General features: G+C 43.8%; 1 protein-coding gene and 1 pseudogene across 4 annotated transcripts in view; one reads left to right on the top strand and one right to left on the bottom strand.

Annotated features, from left to right (window-relative positions):
- JAK2 (Janus kinase 2) overlaps nucleotides 1–16458 on the bottom strand; it is a 104130-nt gene extending 87672 nt beyond the window's left edge. Inside the window, exons 1-2 of one of the 3 annotated variants that reach the window (XM_079791143.1) lie at nucleotides 15677–16458; nucleotides 15318–15399 (exon numbers count right to left, since the gene is read on the bottom strand). The gene's annotated coding sequence lies outside the window, so the exon portion shown is untranslated. Of the gene's footprint in view, nucleotides 1–13712; nucleotides 15288–15317; nucleotides 15400–15676 lie in introns of those variants that run through there. The other 2 variants (XM_079791144.1, XM_079791145.1) reach the window with 2 other exon arrangements.
- On the top strand, nucleotides 6078–7279 carry LOC307110651 (craniofacial development protein 1-like; annotated as a pseudogene). Its single transcript has one exon. The product of its transcript is annotated as a craniofacial development protein 1-like (transcript).
- Nucleotides 16459–23332: the final 6874 nt, after the last annotated feature.

Genomic DNA, 23332 nt, shown 5'->3' with positions numbered 1-23332 from the left:
GTAATTCCTCTTCTATATAACCTAGTTATGGTTCTACACGCGCAAATTTACATTACAGAGATATTCACTACTTTTTGAATTCTAAAACATTTAAAATGCCACCTGTTCAGAGTAGATAAAATTTTTGAGAGAATAAAAAGAAGAGACAAAAAGCTTTGCTTTAAAGGGAAGTAGAAAATGCAGGAGTAGCTTGAAGAAAATGTGTCAAGTAATGGTACTAAATTGGGAATTGGCAAACTAATGTTCACAGGTCAAATTCAGCCAGTTGCCTGTTTGTAAATAAAGCTTTTGAATCCTTTCATTTTTGTATTCTCCTTGGTGGCTTTTGCACCACAAAGGCAGTGTTAAGTAGTTTCAATAGGGACAATCTTGCCAACAAAGCCTAAAATATTGACTATCTGGTCCTTACTAGAAAAAATTTGCCAACCCTGGTTTATACATCAGTGATTTTCAGTCTGGTCCCCAAACCAACATCAACAGCATCACCTGGGAACTTGTTAGAAATGCAGATTCTCTGGCCCCACTCCAGACCAACTGAAACGGAAACTCAGCAATTTGTTTCAACCAGCCCTTTAGGTAATTCTAATAAGAACTCCTGGGTTAGGGAACAGTTCTAGCATAGACAGAAAGAGATGAGGACCCATCTGATGTTTGTGTTCACAGATATAAAGGGCCATGAGGAGATTTAATGGAAGCCTAATAAGTCTCAAGGAGGCTATCAAAGAGGGCTTAAAGGAAAGTGAGGAAAATACTTTTGAAGACTGAATTAAAGGAGATCCTTGTTATATAGTAGTGGAAAGTTTGGCGAAACTATCACCTACAATAATTTAGAAAATAAAATATATACAATTGACCCTTAAACAACACAGGAATTAACAGTGTTGATCCCTGTGCAGTCAAAAATCTGCATTTAAGTTTGGATTCCCCAAAATCTTAACTATTAATAGCCTACTGTTGTCCAGAAGCCTTACCAATAATATAATCGATTAACACATACTTTTATGTAAGTTTTACATACTTTACTAGAGGCCCGTTGCACAAAGAGATTCCCGCAATAGGCCTTCCTTTCCTTGGCTTCCAGCACCGGTTTTCCTCCAGCACCTGGGACCCAGGTCTTCGCTCTGGCCTGCCGCCTTTGCTGCAGACTCCAGCCAGAGTCTGCCATCCTCGTCTTTGCTGCGGGGCAGGAGTGCCACTCCTGTAGATCCCCTCGCCCCCCGCCCTCCCACTCATAGCAGGCATCCTGTCCGGCCCAGCCACCGCCACCTTTCTCCTTCTAATTTGCATATTCCCTCCTGATTGGCTGGTGGGCTTAGCGGAGTGATGGTTAATTTGCATGTTTCTCTTTTATTAGTGTAGATTCTTACAATAATGTAAACTAGAAAAAAGGAAATGTTAAGGAAATCATAAAGAAAATACATTTACAGTTTACATCGTCTGATGGTTATTTACTATTCATTAAGTGGCAGTGGATCATCGTAAGTGGCAGTGAATCATCATCAAAATCTTCATCCTCATCTTCACATTGAGCAGGCTAAGAAGGAGGAGAAAGAGGAAGCGCTGGTCTTGCTGTCACAGGGGTGACAGAGGCAGAATATGTGGAAAGGGAAGTGGAAAGGGAGACTGGAGAGGCAGGCACCCTCGATGTAACTTTACAGAAATGCATCATAATCTGTCTGACTTTTTTGCTTTTTTCATTTCTCTAAAAATGTTTCTACATGGTACCAAAAATGTTTCTACATGGTACCAATTTTTCTTCTACCATTTGCTTTAGTTTCAGTGCCTGTATCATAGAAAGATCCATGTCATAAAAGAAGTCAAAAGCTGTCATGAATAATCAGAACCCTTCTGCCAGATTGTCTAATGTCAACTTATTTTCTGGCACTACTTCTACTACAGCTTCTTCCTCATCATATGGCACTGGTTCTGAAGCATTCATCTACATCAAGTCATCATCTGTTAATTCCTCTGGTGTGGTGCACATTAGCTCTTGAATTTCTCCAAGATCCATATCTTAAAACCCATCACCCCCGCCCCCTTTTTGCCATATCCACAATTTCTTTCATGATTTTCTTCACTGGCTCTGTCATAAATCCTATGAATTCATGAACAACATCTGGACAGAGTTTTCTCCAGCAGGAATTTATTATTTCAGCTTGATGACTTTTACAGTTTTTTCTATAACAACGATGGCATCTTCAGTGATGTATAATCCTTCCAAACTTTCATGATGTTCTATCAGGGTTCTCTTCCATAGTGTCGACAATCCTTTCTATAACACTCATGTGTAATGAACCTTAAAAGTCCTTATGACCCCTTAATCTAGAGGCTAAATTACAAACAATGTGGTTGAGGGCAAATAGACCATTTCGATGCCTTTAGTGTTGAAATCATGAGGTTCTAGGTGACCAAGGGCATTGTCCAGTATCAAAAGAACTTTTGTCTATATTAAGGGGCACTTTTGTCTATATTAAAAACCTGTTCAGGCAGATATCCTTCTCCTCAATGATTTTCTTAATAACATCCAGAAATTCGTTTGCTGCTTCTTGTTTGGCAGAAGCTGTTTCTCCTGTTATCTTGACATTTTTTATACCAAATATCTTTCTAAAATTATCAAAACCTTCCTTTACTGGCATTAAATTCTCCAGCATTAGATTCTTTACCTTAATTTTGCTTTAAGTTTTCATATGATGATTTAACTTTTTTTGGAATTATATTACAGTCCATAGTTATGACTTTCTTATAACAGGCCTGCATCCACATAAAAGGTACATTTTCTATATGAGATAAAACGGTAGTTAGCAAAAAGTACATGGTTATCACACCTGCTGGCATAGCGTCAGTGATAGCTTCAAAAATGTTTTCTTTTTTTTACAGTGGTCCTTATGCTAGATTCATTTTTCTTGAAATGATGGGCAACTGTAGCTGCATACCTCCATCTGTGGTACATGTCAAGTCAGTCAACTTCTTCTGAGGAGCATTTCCAACATGGCACTTTGTATGGGTCCCCCAGTGTTATTCAAGGTTCACAGTATTGCAGTAAACAATGAAAAATAGGCAAGAACTGCAAGAGATCACTTTGCAATATGCAATTTACTGGAGAGATGAACTGCTTACATGCAGATAATTAGTATCACAGCATTCTAAGCAGCTACAACACTTGAGCTCACTGCAATAGCAACAGGAGGTAGTTATGAAATTATTATAGTAGTACAGGAAGTACTAAAGTTAATTTTATGCAGTTATAATTTAATACTGTGTCTTTCTTTTACTTACATTTATCTCAGCAGCAAATGATGCCATGTATAGGCTGTGTTTGTGTGCCTAAGTTTTGATAAATTTTTTAAGTTTTTATAATAGATTTGTGTATATTTCATTGCTGTCATAAAATGATTAGACAGTATCTACATGTATTTGTGCATTCATGACATACCTAACTTTTTAATTTATTCAATATTTAAGCTACACAGTTCTTCTGCAAGTTTTTCAAATTATCACATATCTCCAAAAATTTGAAAAAATTTTATTGAAAAAAATCTACCTATAAGTGGACCCACCCAGTTCAAATCAGTGTTGTTCAAGGGTCAACTGTACTTAATGAATGTTGAAGACGTGGCTGGCTTCTTCTAGCTGCCTTTATAATTAAGAGAGCAGAGAGATGAACTAAAGAATGAGCTATTCACTTTTTGAATGGAATTTCAAGAAATGTAAAGGGCTCAGAACAGTCTTTTTAGCCAGCAAAGTGTTCTTGAAGTAAGAAAGGATCTCAGAGCAAAGAACAATCTAGACTGGGACTGTAAGATTCATTGCTAAAACCTCAGCAAGATCTAAGTCAGTACCTCATAGATTCTCTCAGACACAAAATGATCCAAGGATCATAGAGTGCTGTTTCACAGCAGCCTCACAGGGAGCCTAAAATATGAAAAAAGATTGCTGTAAGAGATTTGTGGGTATAGCTTTTGTCTGATGGAGTCAATTAATACACAGGCAATCCACAAAAATTTTAAAGGAGTTATATTAGCTTAGAATGAAAGGGACAGTAACTATATAAAATAAAAGGAGGCTTTGGACATGAGGCAAACTCAGAAGATTACTCAGTTGCAAACACAGATAAATTCTTCTAGGGCCAGTGATGGCGAACCTATGACACGCGTGTCAGCACTGACACGCGTAGCCATTTCTGATGACACGCGGCCGCTGAGGCGGCCGCATGCCGAGGATAAAATATTTGCTGCTCCTGAGGATGAAACATTTGCGAAATAATGTTTTTTCCTCAAAGTGACACACTACCCGAGTTATGCTCAGTTTTTTGGCGAAGTTTGACACACCAAGCTCAAAAGATTGCCCATCACTGTTCTAGGGGGGAAAAGTATTATTCAGAAGGTGAGACCAAAGACCAAAAGAAGCAGCCATGGCCCACTAAGAACTAGGAAGTAGGGCTGAGCTCCAATCAAGAAACGGCCAACATGCACCCAGCCAGGTTTTAGAATTGCTATAGACTGCTGTGTGCCTCCCTTATCTCTCTTTTTGAACAAGAAAGTCTACTGTGGTTAACAGGTGCCTTTCCAATCTCATATGGTAATTATGTGGGGACATATTACTTGTCTCTTCACAGACAAGTAAAGAGCAATCATTCTCAAGAAACCATACCAATCTGTATCTGGACCTGATTTGGATGATGACATACTAGATTTTGAGCTCATGTCAGGGATGTGAATTAGAGGTCTCTGAGGAGGAGGTTAGTGTATTTTGCATGTTTTGGGTGTGGAAGGGACGTAAAGTGTGGCAAAAGGGCAAACAATGGCAATAGTATTGTCCAGAGATGGCCATAGCAATATCTCCCATCCCACATGTTTTCTTCTACAATGTGACCTTGCCACCCCCTATTAATAAGTGGAGTCTAATCCGCAGACCCCTCCCTCCACCACCATGTTCACCAAAACACTAGCTTTTAAATCCTGACTCACCAAGAAAGTCAACTATCTTGAGGCCTCCACGTTGTAAGGAGGTCCAGGCCACGTGTACATGCTCTAGTTAAGAGCCCCAGATGAGATCTTAGTTAACTGCCAGCATCAGCTATCAGTCATAAGAGTGAGGATACCTTCAAATGATTCCAGTCCCCCACCTTCATATTACCCCCAGCCAACAAGTCTTCCCAACTGAGGTCCTAGACATTGTGGAGTAGAAACAAGCCATCATTGGTGTGCCCTATCTGAATTACTGACCCATAATATCTGTGTGTCTAACAAAATAGTTGTTTTACATTAGCAAGTTTTGGGATAGTTATGTCATGCAGCAATAGCAACCAGACTACATACTGATGGGAATGATCTAGTAGAGAGAAAAAATGAGGATACAAGAAAAAGAGGAAGAGGTAGAATGGCAAAGTCCTTGGATGCAAACAGAGATGGATTCCTCTACACAAGTAGATGGAGAAGCCTTAGATGTGGCACTGAGAAGTTCATTCACTGCGAAGGAGAAAAGGGAAGAGTATAGGTACAGACACAGACTGAGGAAGGGGGAATATTGATGGTAGACTGTTATTTAGAAATATAAAGGTAAACACCAGAAGACACTGTTATGAAATTTATATACATTTTACTATATGATTCCACCCTTTTAAAATAAAGTTTTTAAAAAAAGATTTATTCCATTCTTCATTATCTAAATAAGGAAAATAGAAGACTCAATGATTACGGGTCTGGCTCAAAATCATACACCACACTGACAGCAGAGTCTGTCCCTGATCCCGATTCCCAAATCATCACATTACCTTTCATATTACAAAAATATTGCCCAGTGGCATTATATTTCATAGTCAGAATTTATTAAAATAAAATAATTTAATAAGCAATAATGAATACCTTATCCCAAAGGGCTGATATCAAAAAATAAGGCCAAAAGATGTCCTTGGGAAAATCAAAATAAGCATTCAAGCAAAACAAATAGCCCATGCCCTCCCTGGAGAAGAAACCTGGGTTCCCCAAGATATGTGATATGTGCTATGGCCATCTCTGGACAATACTATTGCCATTGTTTGCCCTTTTGCCACACTTCACGTCCCTTCCACACCGCCGCCGCCCCTGCCTCTACTTTTTGATCTATCCCCAGAGCTTTGCCTTGGGGTCAGCCGCTGCGGTCCTGTGGCTTGGCCCGCCCCGCGTGGCAGCGATATGGAGGAATTCGACTCCGAAGACATCTCCTCCTCAGAGGAGGACGAGGACTACGTGCCTTCGGGTGGAGAGTATAGTGAAGATGATGTAAATGAATTAGTGAAGGAAGATGAAGTGGATGGTGAAGAGCAAACACAGAAAACCAAAGGGAAAAAAGCAAGGCTCAGAGCATTCCTGCCAGGAAGAGAAAACAGGTGGCCTCTCATTAGAAGAAGAGGAAGAGGAGGGTGTCAGTGGGGAATCTGGAGGAAGCAGCAATGAAGAGGAAGACACAGCTGCAGAGCAAGAAGAAGGCACGAGGTCCGAGGATGCAAGGAAAAAGGAGGATGAACTGTGGGCCAGCTTCCTCAATGATGTGGGACCAAAATCAAAAGTGCCCTCGAGTCCACAAGTTAAAAAAAGAGAAGAGACCGAGGAGACTAGTTCAAATAAACTGTTGGTCAAAGCAGAAGAGCTAGAGAAACCTAAAGAAACAGAAAAAGTTAAAATCACCAAGGTGTTTGATTTTGCTGGTGAAGAAGTCAGGGTGACTAAGGAAGTAGATGCTACATCGAAAGAGGCCAAATCCTTCTTCAAGCAAAATGAGAAAAAAAACCCACAGACTAATGTCCCTAATGTCTGGCGTCACTCCCTGCCGGGTCAGGATTAAAAAGATCAAGTGGAATGAGCAGCCTTTTGGGAAAAATTGGAGCCAAGAAGCAGAAGATGAGCACCCTAGAGAAGTCCAAATTGGACTGGGAGAGCTTCAAGGAGGAAGAGGGCATTGGTGAAGAACTAGCCATCCACAATCGAGGAAAGGAAGGGTACATTGAACGGAAAGCTTTTCTAGACCGAGTGGATCACAGGCAATTTGAAATTGAGCGAGATCTCAGGCAGAGCAAAATGAAACCCTGATGGTGTGGGGGGACATTGGTAGCGGCTTAATCCTGTTTACAATGTGAGCTTCTTGTGGGTCTGTGAAATGTCTCTAGTGTTTTTCCTCGACTGTTTCCCAGCAAGACCTTTATTTTCTACATTGAATTTCTGTCTTTTGTATCTTCATCTCACATGGTTTCATTCATTTTTACTTTTAAAAGTTTGTTCTTAAATAAAAATTGGTCCTATAAGAGGCTGGTGAAGTTGAAAAAAAAAAAAAGCCAAAGGAAAATTGTTAGGGCAAGAAATGAAAAAGGATCCCAAGTCAAATTATAGAAAAGATTCCTTTATTAACTTTGGTCGAGAATATATTTGTCTATTTTCAGAAAACAACTCCAAGACCATGTGGATTCCTGCAACAGAGAGGAATTGACAGGACTGTTCCAGCCATGAAGAAAGAAGAGAAACAGTCCGGAGATGGAAGATGCTGACGACGCCTTGCCATACTAGCAGTCAGCAGGTGTGTGTCGCTACAGGTTGCCCAGGACCAAACCAGAGAGGGTCGGACCTGCATTACCACCATTTGTCCACCATCCAGAACTGAAATATCACTGCTGACATGAACACATAAGGAACTGTTTGACATTGAAATTGGGACTCAAAAGAACTGTTGGCCCAGAAAGAAACTCACTACAGACTGATTCATTTGCCTCTCAGCATAACCATTATTGATTGATTGCCTCATTTTCGGTTCTTATAAGTGTATTTCTAGTATCACATGATCTCACTCATCTAGGGGAAATAATGAACAACATAAACTGATTAACAAAAACAGACCCGGAAACAGGGAAGCATCGATCAGACTGTCAAACCTCAGAGGGAAGGTAGGGGAGGGTGGGGGTAAGGGGGAGAGATCAACCAAAGGACTTGTATGCATTCATATAAGCCTAACCAGTGGTCACGGACAACAGGGGGGTGGGGGCATGCATGGGGAGGGGTTTGGGATGGGAATGGGGGGAATGAGGACAAATATGTGATACCTTAATCAATAAAGAAATTTAAAAAAAAATAGCCCATGGACTATCCCAACCTAGTCCACCTCTGTTAGCTATACCACATGGGCTTCAAAAACAGATAATGCTTTCAGTCTCCAAAACTGAACACTTTCAATCATGCTAACTTCAGTTTTAAGTTATCAAAAATTTCTCTTACTTTTATTTTTTAAAAATTTTTTTCTTCACCCAAGATATGCTTTTTATTGACTTTTTTTATAAAGAGAGGGAGAGAGAGGAAGAAACAACATGAGAAAGAAACATTGATCAGTTGTCCCCCATTCATGCCCTTATTGGGGATCGAGATGCAACATGGGCATGTGCCCTGACTGGAAATCAAACCCATCACCTTTCGTACAGATGACACTCCAACCAAGCCACACCAGCCAGGGTAAATTCCTCTTCCTTTTAGAAACTCATCCATTAGCATTTTATTCAGATTTTACCAGTACAATAGCACCCAAAGATCACTTTCGAACCTACTGGATCACTAAATGTCTAAAGATAATCACTGAATGTCTACTTACTCAAATAATATAAATGCAGGGCTAATGTCCACAAGGAATAGCAATACCTATGTAGTGTGAAATTGAAGGATACAGAAAAATGACAAACACTCTGTAGAAAATACCTCCCAATCTTTATTATGCCCAAAATTCTCATCATTAGTCCCAGTGATAAGAGCTTTGGATAGAAGTCTCCACTGTTCAGCCAACTGTCAAATCCAAAGATCATCTGTCATACTAGAAAGAACAAAATATTAATAGCAGTTATTTCTGCACTAGAGGCCCGGTGCACAAAATTCATGCAAGAGGAGGTGTCCCTCAGCCCACCCTGCACCCTCTCCAATCTGGGACCCCTCGAGGGATATCCGACTGCCGGTTTAGGATCGGGCCTATCAGGATCGGGCCTAAACGGGCAGTCAGACATCCCTCTCACAATCCAGGACTGCTGGCTCCCCACTGCTTGCCTGCCTGCCTTCCTGATTGCCCCTAACCGCTTCTGCCTGCCAGCCTGATCACCCCTAACCACTCCCCTGCCAGCCTGATTGCTGCCTAACTGTTCCCCTGCCAGCCTGTTTGCCCCTAACTGCCCTCCCCTGCAGGCCTGGTCCCCCCCCCCCGCAACTGCTCTCCCCTGCAGGCCTGGGTCCCCCCCAACTGCCCTTCCCTGCAGGCCCGGTCGCCCCCAACTTCCCTCCTCTGCCAGCCTGGTCACCCCTAACTGCCCTCCCTTGCAGGCCTGGTCCCTCCCAACTGCCCTCCCCTGCTGGCCTGATCTCCCACAACTGCCCTCCCTTGCAGGCCTGGTCCCTCCCAACTGCCCTCCCCTGCTGGCCATCTTGTGGCGGCCATCTTGTGTTCACATGGGGGCAGCCATCTTTGACCACATGGGGACAGCCATCTTGTGTGTTGGAGTGATGGTCAATTTGCATATTACTCTTTTATTATATAGGAGGATAGAGGCCTGGTGCACAGGTGGGGGCCAGCTGGTTTGCCCTGAAGGGTGTCCCAGATCAGGGTGGGAGTTCCCTTGGGGTGTGGGGCCTGTGGTGGTTTGCAGGCCGACCATGCCCGCCCCGGCGACCCAAGCAAAGGCCCTGGTATCTGGGATTTATTTATCTTCTATAATTGAAACTTTGTAGCCTTGAGCGGAGGCCAAGGCAGGCCAGGGTGTGCAGAAAGCTTGGCTTCCTCCATTGCCGGGGAAATCCAAGTCTCCTGCTCGCTCTGTGGCTGCAGCCATCTTGGTTGTGCTAATTTGCATACTTGCTCCTGATTGGCTGGTGGGTGTGGCTTGTGGGTGTGGTTGAGGTACAGTCAATTTGCATATTACTCTTTTATTAGACAGGATGAGGAAACTATAAGCAATTTTCTTCTTTATTCTGCTTTTTTAGATTTCATACCAGGTAAAATACTAGCACACATTTTTAAGACCTTTTTTTAGTTCTGATTCTTCTCATTTGTTGCCAATAATCAACAATCAACATTTTTAATCATTTTCACCTTCTTAACCTACCTATCCCCTTACTTCTCTTATTAACTGCTTCTCCTTTGTCTCCTTTGCCGGTTCTCTAATTACAGGCAATTCCCAAGGCTCAATTTTAGGTCTACTAATCCTCGCATTGGAGCCGTTCTTTACTCTGAGCACTACAATCCCAGCCTTAAATTTTTCTACCAAGTTCTAGTTATATGTCCCACTGTCTGGCTATCTATTTTCACTTGACTATCCTACTGTCACCTCAAACTCAACATATACAAAATATAAACCCAGCTTATATCTGTATCTTCTCAACCATCTACTAATACTTTCACACCTATTTCTGTCGATACTGCCATTAATAAAATTGTAGTTATTTCTTTGTCACTAACTAGCTGAGTAATTTTGGACACACTTAAATCTCTCTGGGTCTCATATTCCTAACGCACAAAATGTACATATTGTGGCCCAGATGTCTTAGAGTTGCAACCTTTCATTTCCTCTGTTTCAGATCAAAATCTCAAAGTCATCTTTGATTACTCTTCTTCCTCCCTGCCTCCCCCAACCCCACCCCACATCTTCCGTTCCTATACAATCCATAATGAAATCTTGTGTGACATCTCTCCAGTCTTACCCCAACTAAGTGCAAATCCTCATTACTATAGGTCTAGATTATTTTCCTACTCTATCACTTCTCACATATCACTTCAACACATACTATGCCTCGCATTGGGGCCTCTCTGATTTTCCTAAAATATTTCTTTTAGCAAGCTCTTTCTCAATCCAAAATTTTAAAAACTTCTTTGTTACCTGAAGAGCCAAATACATTCTTCTCATCCCAGCTCTTAAAGGCATCCATAATCTAATTCCAACTTACATTTTCAACCAGATTTCTTACTACTCTCCACACAAACCTTTTGCTCACTTGTGGCCTCAAATATCTGTAACTTTCATTACTTATCTCCCCAGTTAGATTTTAAGTCCTTAGTGAAAGGAACCTATTTAATATTTTTCTAAAAGTCTTTTGGACATACCAATGTACCTTTCACATTTTAAGTATTAATAAATGTTTATTTGGTGACTGACTAAAGTTCCTTTTGAATACACAGCATTTAATGAATGCTCCCCATGTACTTAGCACTCTGTGTGTGCTTTTTAAAAATATATATTTTTATTGGCCCTAGCCAGTTTGCTCAGTGGATAGAGCATCGGCCTGTGGACTGAAGGGACCCAGGTTCAATTCCGGTCAAGGACACATGCCTGGGTTGCGGGCTTGGTCCCTAGTGGGGTAGTGCAGAAGGCAGCTGATCAATGATTCTCTCTCATCATTGTTGTTTCTACCTCTCTCTCCCCCAATGGGGATCGAGCCTGCAACCTGAGCATGTGCCCTGACCAGGAATTGAACCTGGGACCTCCTGGCTCATAGGTCAACGCTCAACTACTGAGCCACACTGATAGGGCTGTGAGTGTGTTGGTTTAATTCTAGGTATTGTTCATCAAAGCATACACTATCAATTTGAAAAAATATGATTAACTCTAGGGAAATAACTATCAAACAACCAAAGCATGGTATACAAGTAAACTATGCAAAAATAGAAACTATAGAAATACAGAGAAGGGTAAAAGCAATATTTAGTGAAACAGTTTCACAAATGAGATAGAATTTTAACTGGAAGTATAGTGATAATAATAGTAGTAATAATAGTAGTGGTGCCGAAACCGGTTTGGCTCAGTGGATAGAGCGTCAGCCTGCGGCCTGAAAGGTCCCAGGTTCGATTCCGGTCAAGGGCATGTACCTTGGTTGCGGGCACATCCCCAGTAGGGGTTGTGCAAGAGGCAGCTGATCGATGTTTCTCTATCATCGATGTTTCTAACTCTCTATCCCTCTCTCTTCCTCTCTGTGAAAAATCAATAAAATATATTTTAAAAAAAATAGTAGTGGTAATAAATAATTATAATAATACCTAAAACTTAAGGTGTGCTTAATGTGCCAGGCACTGATCTTGAGGACTTTTCATATATTAACTCAATATTCACTACAAACCTAAGGAAAAAATACTACAATTCTCCTCATTTTTCAGATGAGGAGACTGAAGCCCTGCTCAATTATTCCGCATCTAGTAAGCAGTGCAATAGGATACAGAACTGGGCATGGTGGGAAAAGTATGAAAAACAAGAATGAAAGTTAAAAGGTGGAAATAAGCACAGCTGCTATTAGAAAGTGTGAAAAGCAGCTTGGAAGTCAATAGCAGAGAATGCTTACAGAGGGTCCTTAGACAAAAGACTGAATAAATAGAGCAGGGAATAATGATAGAATATCTTGAAAGCCAGAAAAAGGAACTTAAATTTAATAGGTATAAAGTGGGAAGCTAGTGAAAATATGGGGCAAGAGAACATCAACAATAAGGCATAATAGAGTGATATTTTCATTTTTTGTTAATTCTCGCCAGAGGATATTTTTTTCCGTTTTTTTAAGAGAGAGAGAATGGAAGGGAGGGGGGAGGGAGGGAGGGAGAGAGGGAGGGAGGGAGGGAGGGAGGGAGGGAGGGAGGGAGAGAGAGAGAGAGAGAGAGAGAGAGAGAGAGAGAGAAAGAGAAACATCGATGTGAGAGAGACACATCAACTGGTTGCCACCTGCACACACCCGGACCAGGACTGGGGATCGAGCCTGCAACTAAGTACATGCCCTTGACTGGAACTGAACCTGGCACCCTTCAGTCCAAAGGTTGACGCTCTAACCACTGAGGAACTGGCTAGAGCTAAAGTGACATTTTTATTAAAGATAACTAGAAGAAAGAGATGCTGGATTCTGAGAGGTTGCTATGACTTTCAATATTTTAGGCTGAGGAAATGAGTCCTGGGATTCAGGTGGTAAAGTGAGGGAAGCAGAGACAGAGGGACAAAAGAAATATGGACAGGAAATGTTGGATGGGTTAATATGAAAGAGACAGTTTTAAAATGATTCCTAATTTAAATCCTATATAACCAGAGAAGGACATTACAAAGGGATATAAAATAATGATTTTCATTTGAGGGATGCTGAGTATGAGGAGATGATCAAATATACTAGAAAACCAGTACTATGACTAGAATGACAAATGGGCAACAAGATTAGTTTTAAAATGAAAGAAATGAGCAGAAGCTATGAAGATACTGAATAGGAAAGGAACTATATATTAAGCCATGACCAGCTGGTAGTAGCCTTGTATCAACAATTATATCAATAGTTTTGGTGGAGAGGGGATCCATTAGTGACCAACATTTTAAAAATGCAGTTTTTCCATTAACTAAACATTTTTTAAATCAGAAAAGCCAACCAAAAGATAAGGCAGAGGTTCCCAAACTTTCTCCATTTAGGGAGTCCTCAGTCTTGGTAATTTTTTCATAGGAACCCTAGGCCAAAAGAAATGCTTAAGCAGGTAGGTAGGTTCAAACCATTTAAGTATTAATGTCCTTAAAACTTAGGGCTTGTTGGGCACTGTATAACTTCTCAAACCTTGGAATTAAATCGGACATCACATTCTCCTTGCTGTATCATTAATTTTCATGCAGTATTTGCTTTTTATCACAGCGACCTCTAAAAATACAAATTTGCAAAGACATGACATTGTAGAAAGGAATGTGTCAATTTAATGTTGAAACCATGAACTACCTCAAACAAACAGTTCAGGCCCGAGTTCACTGGTACTGTGGGGCACCTCACCCGGCGCACAATTTGGGAAACTGGGAGCACAGGGAAGGGGCCTAAAAAAAGACCCAAAAAAATGCAATGTGGGAGGAGCGCAAGAAAGTTCTTAGCATAATTAACCACAAGAGGGCAGCACAATAGTTGATAGGGACAGCACAATGTGGGAGGGGGTGTCAGGAGATAAGTACAATCTTTCCATAAAAAGACTATAAAGTCCCTTAACCATTTAAAGACCCAAAAGTCCTTTTTGTCCTTATACTAAAGAGGAAGAAATATTGGTCACTGGCAGATCACCTTATGCAGAGTCATTCTGTCCTTCTCTGAGTCTCCTTGGCCTGCCCAGCCATGATAGCAGCCAAGACTTTTATAGTTACCAAGCAATGTACTATTTTGCATGCATAATCTTATTCAGTCTTCACAACAACCATAACAAAAGTGAGGCTCAATGAGATTTTAAATAATACACCAGGATTCAACTCAGACCTGACTTCAAAGCCAAAGCTGTTTCCTATTCTGCCACAAAAGCCTCCCATCTTTCAGCAATTTAGCCAGGTGAAGGTAGAGAAAAGATATCAGTTCCCATCCCATACTTGAGAAACCTGTCTCAAATCAAACAATGGTCCTTAAATATCACCCCATACTATTCCTTAAATGGCCTCTAAAAAAAAAAACAAACAAACAAAAACCACCACTATAAACTCCAAACACAGGTCATTCAACTAGAGCAAAAACAAGTATTATATGCTTATATAGTGGAGCTTTCCTATACAGGTGAATACATGTACTATTAAGGCAAGTGTTGGACATATCCAGTTTGCAGATATGTTTGTTATACACTAACACAAAAAGGTGAAGAGGGTGGGGAGAGCGAGACCAAAGGTTGATTATCCATCTTCAAATCTGCTGCGTGTGATATCAGAACATTTGCAGTAGCCCAACAACTCAGTAATACAAACCTATTATGAAACCAAAAGCAATCGTCACCTCTCTTATTCCCACTTGTTTCCTTCTCCACATTTCTCCTTCCCACTATGCATGACACACCTTAGCTGCTTTATTCAGAAAAAAAAAAAAAAAAAAAGAGTTTCTCCTGTCAGATTAATAACCACCGGAAAGCAAACTGGGTAAATTCAACCGACACAGCAAACTTAGGCAGATAAAACCATCCAGGAAGCATTCAATGTGGCAGCAGAAACCCCAGCAAGAACGGCTAACGTGTTCTCTCAATAGGTATCTCTTAGTACTAGAAAATGTTCCTCTTTGAAAGATTAAGACTCTCTGGCTGCTGGAAGAGAAAAGAGTAACTGACAATGTTTTGTTTTGTTTTTTTTCTGCAAAGCCACGTTATAGGTATAGTCAGCAGAGAAAGAAACAATGAATGCTTCTTAAAGGATCCCAGAACAACAATAAACACCCCCCAACATACCCTCCCAGACCAAAAAGTTCAGCCCTGCCATTTTCGGAGGAGTAAGAAGCCCCGAGTCCTGCCCCACGCTGCCCACCTTCCTGCGCTCGCACTCGCGGCTCGCGATACCCCCACCTTTGCAGCAGCCAAGATCGCTTACCCACCTTCGCGGGAAGGGGAGGAAGGGCCTCTGGTGCTGCAGAAGGAAAACAGTTCACATCTTGTCCCCTTGCCTGTTTCTGAAACCTAAAAAAGAAGAAGAAGTTACTACCGCGGAAATCCAGGGGACATACTCGTTCTTCTCTAGGCTGTTCGGAGGTCTAGAAGGTTTCAAAGAGGGTAAATCAAGGGTGGGCGGTGGGGAGCGGGCGCACAGGGATGCAAACAGCAACAGCAAAAACACTCGGTCGTTTCCCCACCGAGAGGAAGATTTTTCCTTGCTGTCAAGTTTACTGCCACAAGCCGGGGAGGAAGCGGGGAGCGGGTGGGAGGGTGGTGGAGAGACAAGGGCAATAACACCCACCCGCTGCACGGACCGGGCGGCGAGGACGCGCCCCCAGACCCCGGGCTGCTCCTACCGGGCGCCTCCGGCCGGCCACGGTCTGCGAAGCCCCCGGAGCGGGCACGGGTTCGGGTCCGAGCGTCCGCCAGGCTGGGACCTCCGGATCCCTCCCGTGCGACTGCGGCTCCCACTCACATCCCTCGGCGGCGAGGACCCGGCCTCTCCCCGCGCCGGGGCACGAGCTCTTCTCCCGGACGCGCCGCAAGTCCGGGCCCCACACACTGAGCGGTGGAGGCGGCGGCGCGAACTCCCGAGCGAGCGGTTCGCCTGCCCAGCGGTCAGCGCCCCGGGAGGCCGTTAGCTGCAGGCGCGGCTGCCCTCTTCGGCTCCTCGGCTCCTACTTCCTGCACCCACACCACTCAGCTTCGGCAGCCGGCAGCCGGGAAGCTCGTCACCGCCGTCGTCTCCACCCTCTCCCCGGCCACCCAGTGTCTTCAGAACCGCAGGCGACACTGGGATTCGGGGCCTTCGGTCAGGCAGCCGACTCGCCGCGGACTGAGGCCGGGCCGGAGCCGGGCGGGGGCGGGGGCGGGGGCGGGAGCGGGGCCTGGTGCGCGCGCCCGCACTGCGCGTGCGCCGCTCCCCGGGGGCCGCGCGTCTCCCGGTGCGCGCGCCGGCGGGACCGACAGGGGCGAGCCTCGCGGGACCGTGGCCTCCCGTGGCGCGCGCGGAGATTCCCGGGAAGGCCCCTGGGCCTGAGCGGGCGGAGAGGCTGAGCTGGCGGTGGGGGGCTCGCGGGGACGGCCCTCCCCAAGACAGGCGTGTGTGTGTGTGTGTGTGAGTGTGGCCGCCACCCGCAGTGGAGGCGGCTGAGAATGAGTCAGCCGGACCGGGAAGGCGCCCCCTGCGCGCAGCCCGGCACCGCGCAGACTTTCCCCGCCCGCGCACTGTTGCTTTTTTCTGCCTCAGCTTCCACGTTCCGGGTGCTGCAAACCCGTGCTTCCCAGGCTTGGCCTCTGGACCGAGGGAAAGTGGCGCCGGGGGGTTGGCGCAGCGTGCTCAGCCTGGCCGTTTCTCCCCAGTGCAATCCCGAGGGCCTGACTCCCAATTCGTCTCCTCTGCTGGGAAGCAGTGCGGGTGGCACGGTGCTCCCAGCTGCCTGCAGATTGACCACGAGGCCTGGGCGATAGAGGAGAAACAACTTCCACCCTCCCAAAGAGCTTCATTCATCCATTCAACAAATATTTACAGAGCACCTACTAGGTCCCCCCAGGATGCTATGTGAATACTACTTAACTGCATATTCCTTTCGTGCTGGAGCTAGTATTCTGATATAGTGACAAAAAAAAAAAATGCCTTAAACGTATAATGTGCAAGTGTGTAATTGCCACTAAAAAAAATAATAATACTGCAAAGTGAAAGAGTAGAAAGTGAACAGTCTGTGTGCTATTTCAGTTAGGGTGGTCAGGAACGACCTCCCAGAGTTACTGACATTTCAGCAGAGATCTGAGGCATGAGAATGGGCCAGTCCTGTGATTGTGTTGGAAAAGCGTTTCAGGCAGAAGGGCTAGCAAAGAGGCAAAGACCCCCAGAAGGGAATGTGCTTGGCAATCAAGGACCAGGAAAGAGGTCACTGTGACTGGAGGACAGTGAAGGAGGGGGCAGTGGTAAGAGGTGAGGCAAAGAAGTAGCCTTTAAGCAACTGTGTAGGCCCTTTTTCTGTCAAGTTGAAGGAATTGATGCATTTATAGCCCCTGTTTCTCCATACACAAATGATGCTGCCATTCAGGTTTAGCTTGTATTAAATGGTTTCTTTAAATAAACCTCACCACAGCAACTCCTGCATTTCTTCTTACATAAGACCCATTGTAAAAGGTCTTTGAGCAAATGATAGCAGGATAGAAAATGACTTGAATTCACACTGACTTCTTTAAAGTAAATAATGAACTAAGGTCCTGTTTTCTCATAAGAGAAAGAGATTATAGGGGAATTGCATTCCTATGGTGCAATATTGTGATTTATACAATATTTGGTGTTTATCATCCACAGCTCCGCAAACCCTTGGAATTTCCTGTGTTGAAATTGATCAAGGTATCTTTTGTTATATTAATAAGGTGACTTTTGGATCCCACCCAGGGGTTGGATCTGGTTGCCAAGAGAACCAAACAAATGATTAGAGGTAACTTTGAGTCCCATCTACCCCATTTTGGAATAAGGGAAAGGAGCTGGAAATTAAATTCAAGTGCCAGTGGTCAATGACTCAGTCTATCATGACTGTGTAATGAAGCCTCCATAAAAACCCAGGAAGACAGCTTTTCCTTTTTCAGAGAACTCTCATGCTGGAGAACTATACTACTTCTCATGCTGGAGTGCCGCCTTGTAGGGGCCCAAGCTCCACACGGGCAGGAGCTTCTTTGTTAAGGACCTTGCCCTAGGTGTCTCTTCATCTGGTTGTAGTCTTTATTATCCTTTTCTAATAAACCGATAATCTAGTCAGTAAAATGTTTCTCTGAGTTCTGTGAGCCATTCTAGCAAATTAATCAGCCCAAGGAGGGGGTTGTGGGGATCTCTGATATAGAGCCAGTCAGTCAGAAGTCTAGGTAACAACTTGAACTTGAGATTAGCATTCTAAATTGGATGGGTCTTTGGAACCTCCAATCTATAGTCAGTTGATCAGAAGCACAGATAAGAGCCTGGGCTTGCTGTTGGCATCTAAAGTATGTGTGTGACCCTAGCCGGTTTTGCCCAATGGATAGAGTGTCAGCCTGTGGACTCAAGGGTCCCAGGTCCGATTCCAGTCAAGGGCCTGTACCTTGGTTGTGGGCACATCCCCAATAGGGGGTGTGCAGGAGGCAGCTGATTGATGTTTCTCTCTCATCGATGTTTCTAACTCTCTATCCCTCTCCCTTCCTCTCTGTAAAAAATCAATACAATATATTTTTAAAAATAGATAAATAAATAAAGTGTGGATGTCAAACCAAGATGGCAGCATAGGTAAGCACCTGAACTTGCTGCCTCACCCAACCACTTCAAAACTACAACTAAAAGACAAAACAGATATCATCCAGAACCACGGGAAGGTTGGCTGAGTGGAAATTCTACAACTAGAAGGAAAGAGAAAAGCACACTGAGACTGAGAGGAGGTGCAGAGGTGCGGAAGTGAAATGCAGAGGTACAGAGGTGTGCGCAGAAAAAGGGCTGGCAACTGGATATGCTCTTGTCTTTTTCAGTCTGGAGGGAGATACAAGCTCCCGACTGCTCTGAACTCCAGTTCCCGGCGAGACTCTGGGGACCCAGACTCATACAGAGAGAAACTGGACTCTCTGGCATCGGGCCGGAACACAAGGGCGGCTTTCTCTCAGAGGTGCTTGCAGCGATCATTGTTCCTGTATGGTGCTGTGGGACACAGAGACCCGAGGGGCTCTTCGGGGCAGGGCTGATGGTCAGTCATTGCTGTTTGCTCTGCCCTGGTGATTCCCTGAGACCCCACCCCACCCAATTTACAACCCCACCCAAGCTGTGCACAGAGGCTTTTGCATATGAATGACCTGGCCTTTTGCAATCTAAAACCTAATAAACTACAGCTGTGTCAGAGAGCCCCAGAGCTTCCAAAAGAAAGCCCAAGGCTGGACAGAAGCTTGCTGGGCCTCATCTGGGCACCTCCATACCCCAAACAAAGAGAAGGAATCTGCAGATCTCTTTGTAGCTCCTGCTGAGTGGCCTCAGGCACTGGCTGACTCTTCACCTCTTTGGAGATCCAAGAGCCAGTGTAACCCAATGGTCAGAGTGAGACCATCCAGATTACAACACTACACATCCATAAGAGACACACTCAGGGGGCAGACTCAGTGAGAGCCAAAGCCCCACTGAAGCAAGTCTTGCCCCATAAGGGTGTCTCCAGCACAGAAGTTCTCCCATTGTAGACACAACTGATCATCACAGGCCTGGAGGTCAATGCCTCCCAGTGATACCAACAGCAATCAAGGCTTATCTACAACAAGACTGTGCACACAGTCCACAAAGGGGTGCACCAAGAGTGTCCATCTCAGGTAACTGGGGAGGCCTAGCCACTGGGCCCTATAGGACACCTAGCACACAAAGCCACTCTATCAACACAGGGAAGCAGCCAAAATGCAAAGACAAAGAAACAGGTCACAAATGAAAAAAATGGAGGAAAGCAAATGACTGGATAGAGTTCAAAACCACGGTTATAAGGTTACTCAAGAATCTTCTAGAAACCTCCAAGAAATTTAGTGAGACCCTCAAGGATATGAAAAAGGACCACTCAGAAATTAAGCATACACTAACTGAAATAAAGAATAATATACAGAGATCCAACAGCAGACTAGAGGACCCCAAGAATCAAGTCAAAAATTTGAAATACAAAGAAGCAAAAAACACCCAACCAGAAAAGCAAAAAGAAAAAAGAATCCAAAAATTTGAAGATAGCGTAAGGAGCCTCTGGGACAACTTCAAGCATACCAATATCTGAATTATAGGGGTGCCAGAAGAAGAGAGAGAGCAAGATATTGAAAACCTATTTGAAGAAATAATGACCGAAAACTTCCCCTACCTGGTGAAAGAAATAGACTTACAAGTTCAGGAAGCGCAGAGAACCCCAAACAAAAGGAATCCAAAGAGGACCACACCAAGATACATCATAATTAAAATGCCAAGGGCAAAAGACAAAAAGAAAATATTAAAAGCAGCAAGAGAAAAACAATTAGTTACCTACAAGGGAGTACCCATACAACTGTCAGCTGATTTCTCAACAGAAAGTATGCAGGCCAGAAGGGAGTGGCAAGAAATATTCAAAATGAGGAATAGTAAGAACCTACAACCAAGATTACTCTACCCAGCAAAGCTATCATTCAGAATTGAAGGGCAGATAAAGAGCTTCACAGATAAGAAAAAGCTAAAGGAGTTCATCACCACCAAACCAGTATTATATGAAATGCTGAAAGGTATTCTTTAAGAAGAGGAAGAAGAAGAAAAAGGTAAATATAAAAATTATGAACAACAAAGTGACAACAAATACATATCTATCAACAAGTGAATCTAAAAATCAAGTGAATAAAAAATGTGATGAACAGAATAAACTGGTGAATATAATAGAATCTGGGGCATAGAAAGGGAGTGGACTGACAATTCTCAGGGGGAAGGGGGAGTCGGGGGTGCGGGAAGAGACTGGAAGAAAATCGTACAACCAAGGATGAGGACAGTGGCGGGGTGGGTAAGGGCAGAGGGTGGGGTGGGAATCAGGTGGAGGGGAGCTATGGGGGGGGGGGGGAAGAGGAACAACTGTAATAATCTGAACAATAAAGATTTATTAATAAATAAATAAAGTGTGTGTTCTGGGGAGGAGTGGTGGTGAGGGCGTGGGGGTGTAGGTCTGACCTCTTACCCTGTGGAATCTGATGCTCCCAATAGTGTCAGAATCAAGCTGAATTCTTGGACACCCAGCTGGTGTCTGAGCAAGAACTGTTTGTTGGTATGAGAGGAACCATGATAGAACTGGGTCTGGAAACGCTGTTCATATGGCTACTGTCTGTCTTACAAGCAAAATATGCTGCAGAGTCCCTTTTTTCATTTCTTTTTTTTTTTAATTCTTTTTTTTAATTTAATAAATCTTTATTGTTCAGATTATTACAATTGTTCCTCTTTTCCCCCCCATAGCTCTCCTCCACCCGGTTCCCACCCCACCCTCTGCCCTTACCTCCCCCCCACTGTCCTCATCCAAAGGTGTACGATTTTTGTCCAGTCTCTTCCCACACCCCCCATTACCTTTTCCCCCTGAGAATTGTCAGTCCACTTTCTTTCTATGCCCCTGATTCTATTATATTCACCAGTTTATTCTGCTCATCAGATTTTTAATTCACTTGATTTTTAGATTCACTTGTTGATAGATATGTATTTGTTGTCACTTCGTTGTTCATAATTTTTATCTTTACCTTTTTCTTCTTCCTCTTCTTGAATAATACCTTTCAGCATTTCATATAATACTGGTTTGGTGGTGATGAACTCCTTTAGCTTTTTCTTATCTGTGAAGCTCTTTATCTGCCCTTCAATTCTAAATGATAGCTTTGCTGGGTAGAGTAATCTTGGTTGTAGGTTCTTGCTATTCATCACGTTGAATATTTCTTGCCACTCCCTTCTGGCCTGCATAGTTTCTGTTGAGAAATCAGCTGACAGTCGTATGGGTCCTCCCTTGTAGGTGATTAACTGTTTTTCTCTTGCTGCTTTCAATATTCTCTCTTTGTCTTTTGCCCTTGGCATTTTAATTATGATATGTCTTGGTGTGGTCCTCTTTGGATTCCTTTTGTTTGGGGTTCTCTGCACTTCCTGGACTTGTAAGTCTATTTCTTTCACCAGGTGGGGGAAGTTTTCGGTCATTATTTCTTCAAATAGGTTTTCAGTATCTTGCTCTCTCTCTTCTTCTGGCACCCCCATTATTCTGATGTTGGTATGCTTGAAGTTGTCCCAGAGGCTCCTTACGCTATCTTCAAATTTTTGGATTCTTTTTTCTTTTTGCTTTTCCGGTTGAGTGTTTTTTGCTTCTTTGTATTTCAAATCTTTGACTTGATTCTTGCGTTCCTCTAGTCTGCTGTTGGGTCTCTGTATAATATTTTTTATTTCAGTCAGTGTATGTTTAATTTCTAGTTGGTCCTTTTTCATATCCTCGAGGGTCTCGCTAAATTTATCGACCTTTTCTAGGCAATTCTTGAAAAACCTTATAACCATGGTTTTGAACTCTATATCTAGTCATTTGTTTTCCTCCATTTCTTTCATTTGTGATCTGTTTCTTTGTCTCTGCATTTTCACTGATTCCCTGAGTTGGTAGGGTAGCTTTGTGTGCTAGGTGTCTTATAGGGCCCAGTGGCTCGGCCTCCCCAGTTACTTGAGGTGGACACTCTTGGTGCACCCCTTTGTGGACTGTGTGCACAGTCTTGTTGTAGTTAAGTCTTGATTGCTGTTGGTATCACTGGGAGGAATTGACCTCCAGGCCAATTGGCTGTGTGGATCAGCTGTGTCTATGCCGGGAGAACTTCTATGCTGGAGACAGCATTATAAGACAAGATTTGCAAAATTGCAAAAGCCTCTGTGCTCAGCTTGGATGGGGCAGAGTCTCAGGTCTGAGTAGACAGTCTTGGCTTCCAGTCAGCCCTGCCCTATGAGGCCCCTGGGTCTCAGTGTCCCTTGGTAATCACTGCAAGCACCTCTGAGAGAAAGCCACCCTTGAGTTTCTCCCACTGCCAGACAGTCCAGTTTCTCCCACAATGAATCTGGATTCCCAGATTCTTGCCCAGAACTGGAGTTCAGTGCAGTGGGGAGCTTCCGTTTCCCACCTGCTAGAGAAAGCCAGCGGCGCACTCAACAGTCAGTCCTCTCTGCACGCACTCGCACATGTGCCTCCAGACCTCTGCCTTTCACGGCTCCCCTGCGTTTCCGCCTGACAGTCCAGATTCCCCTCGTATGAGCCTGGGTCCCCAGGGTCTCGCCCGGAACTGGGGTTCAGTGCAGTCGGAACTGGGGTTCAGCGCAGTCATGAGCTTTTGTCTCCTTCCTGCTAGAGAAAGCCAGTGGCACACTCAGCAGTCAGTCCTCTCTTCGCACACTGACACACGTGCGTCCAGACCTCTGCCTTTTGCAGCTCCCCTGAGTTTCCGCCTGACAGTC

The sequence above is a fragment of the Cnephaeus nilssonii genome, assembly GCF_951640355.1.
Source record: "Cnephaeus nilssonii genome assembly, chromosome: 14".
In the NCBI taxonomy this organism is placed as follows: Eukaryota; Metazoa; Chordata; class Mammalia; order Chiroptera; family Vespertilionidae; genus Cnephaeus; species Cnephaeus nilssonii.
This window is presented reverse-complemented; position numbering and strand designations above follow the sequence as displayed.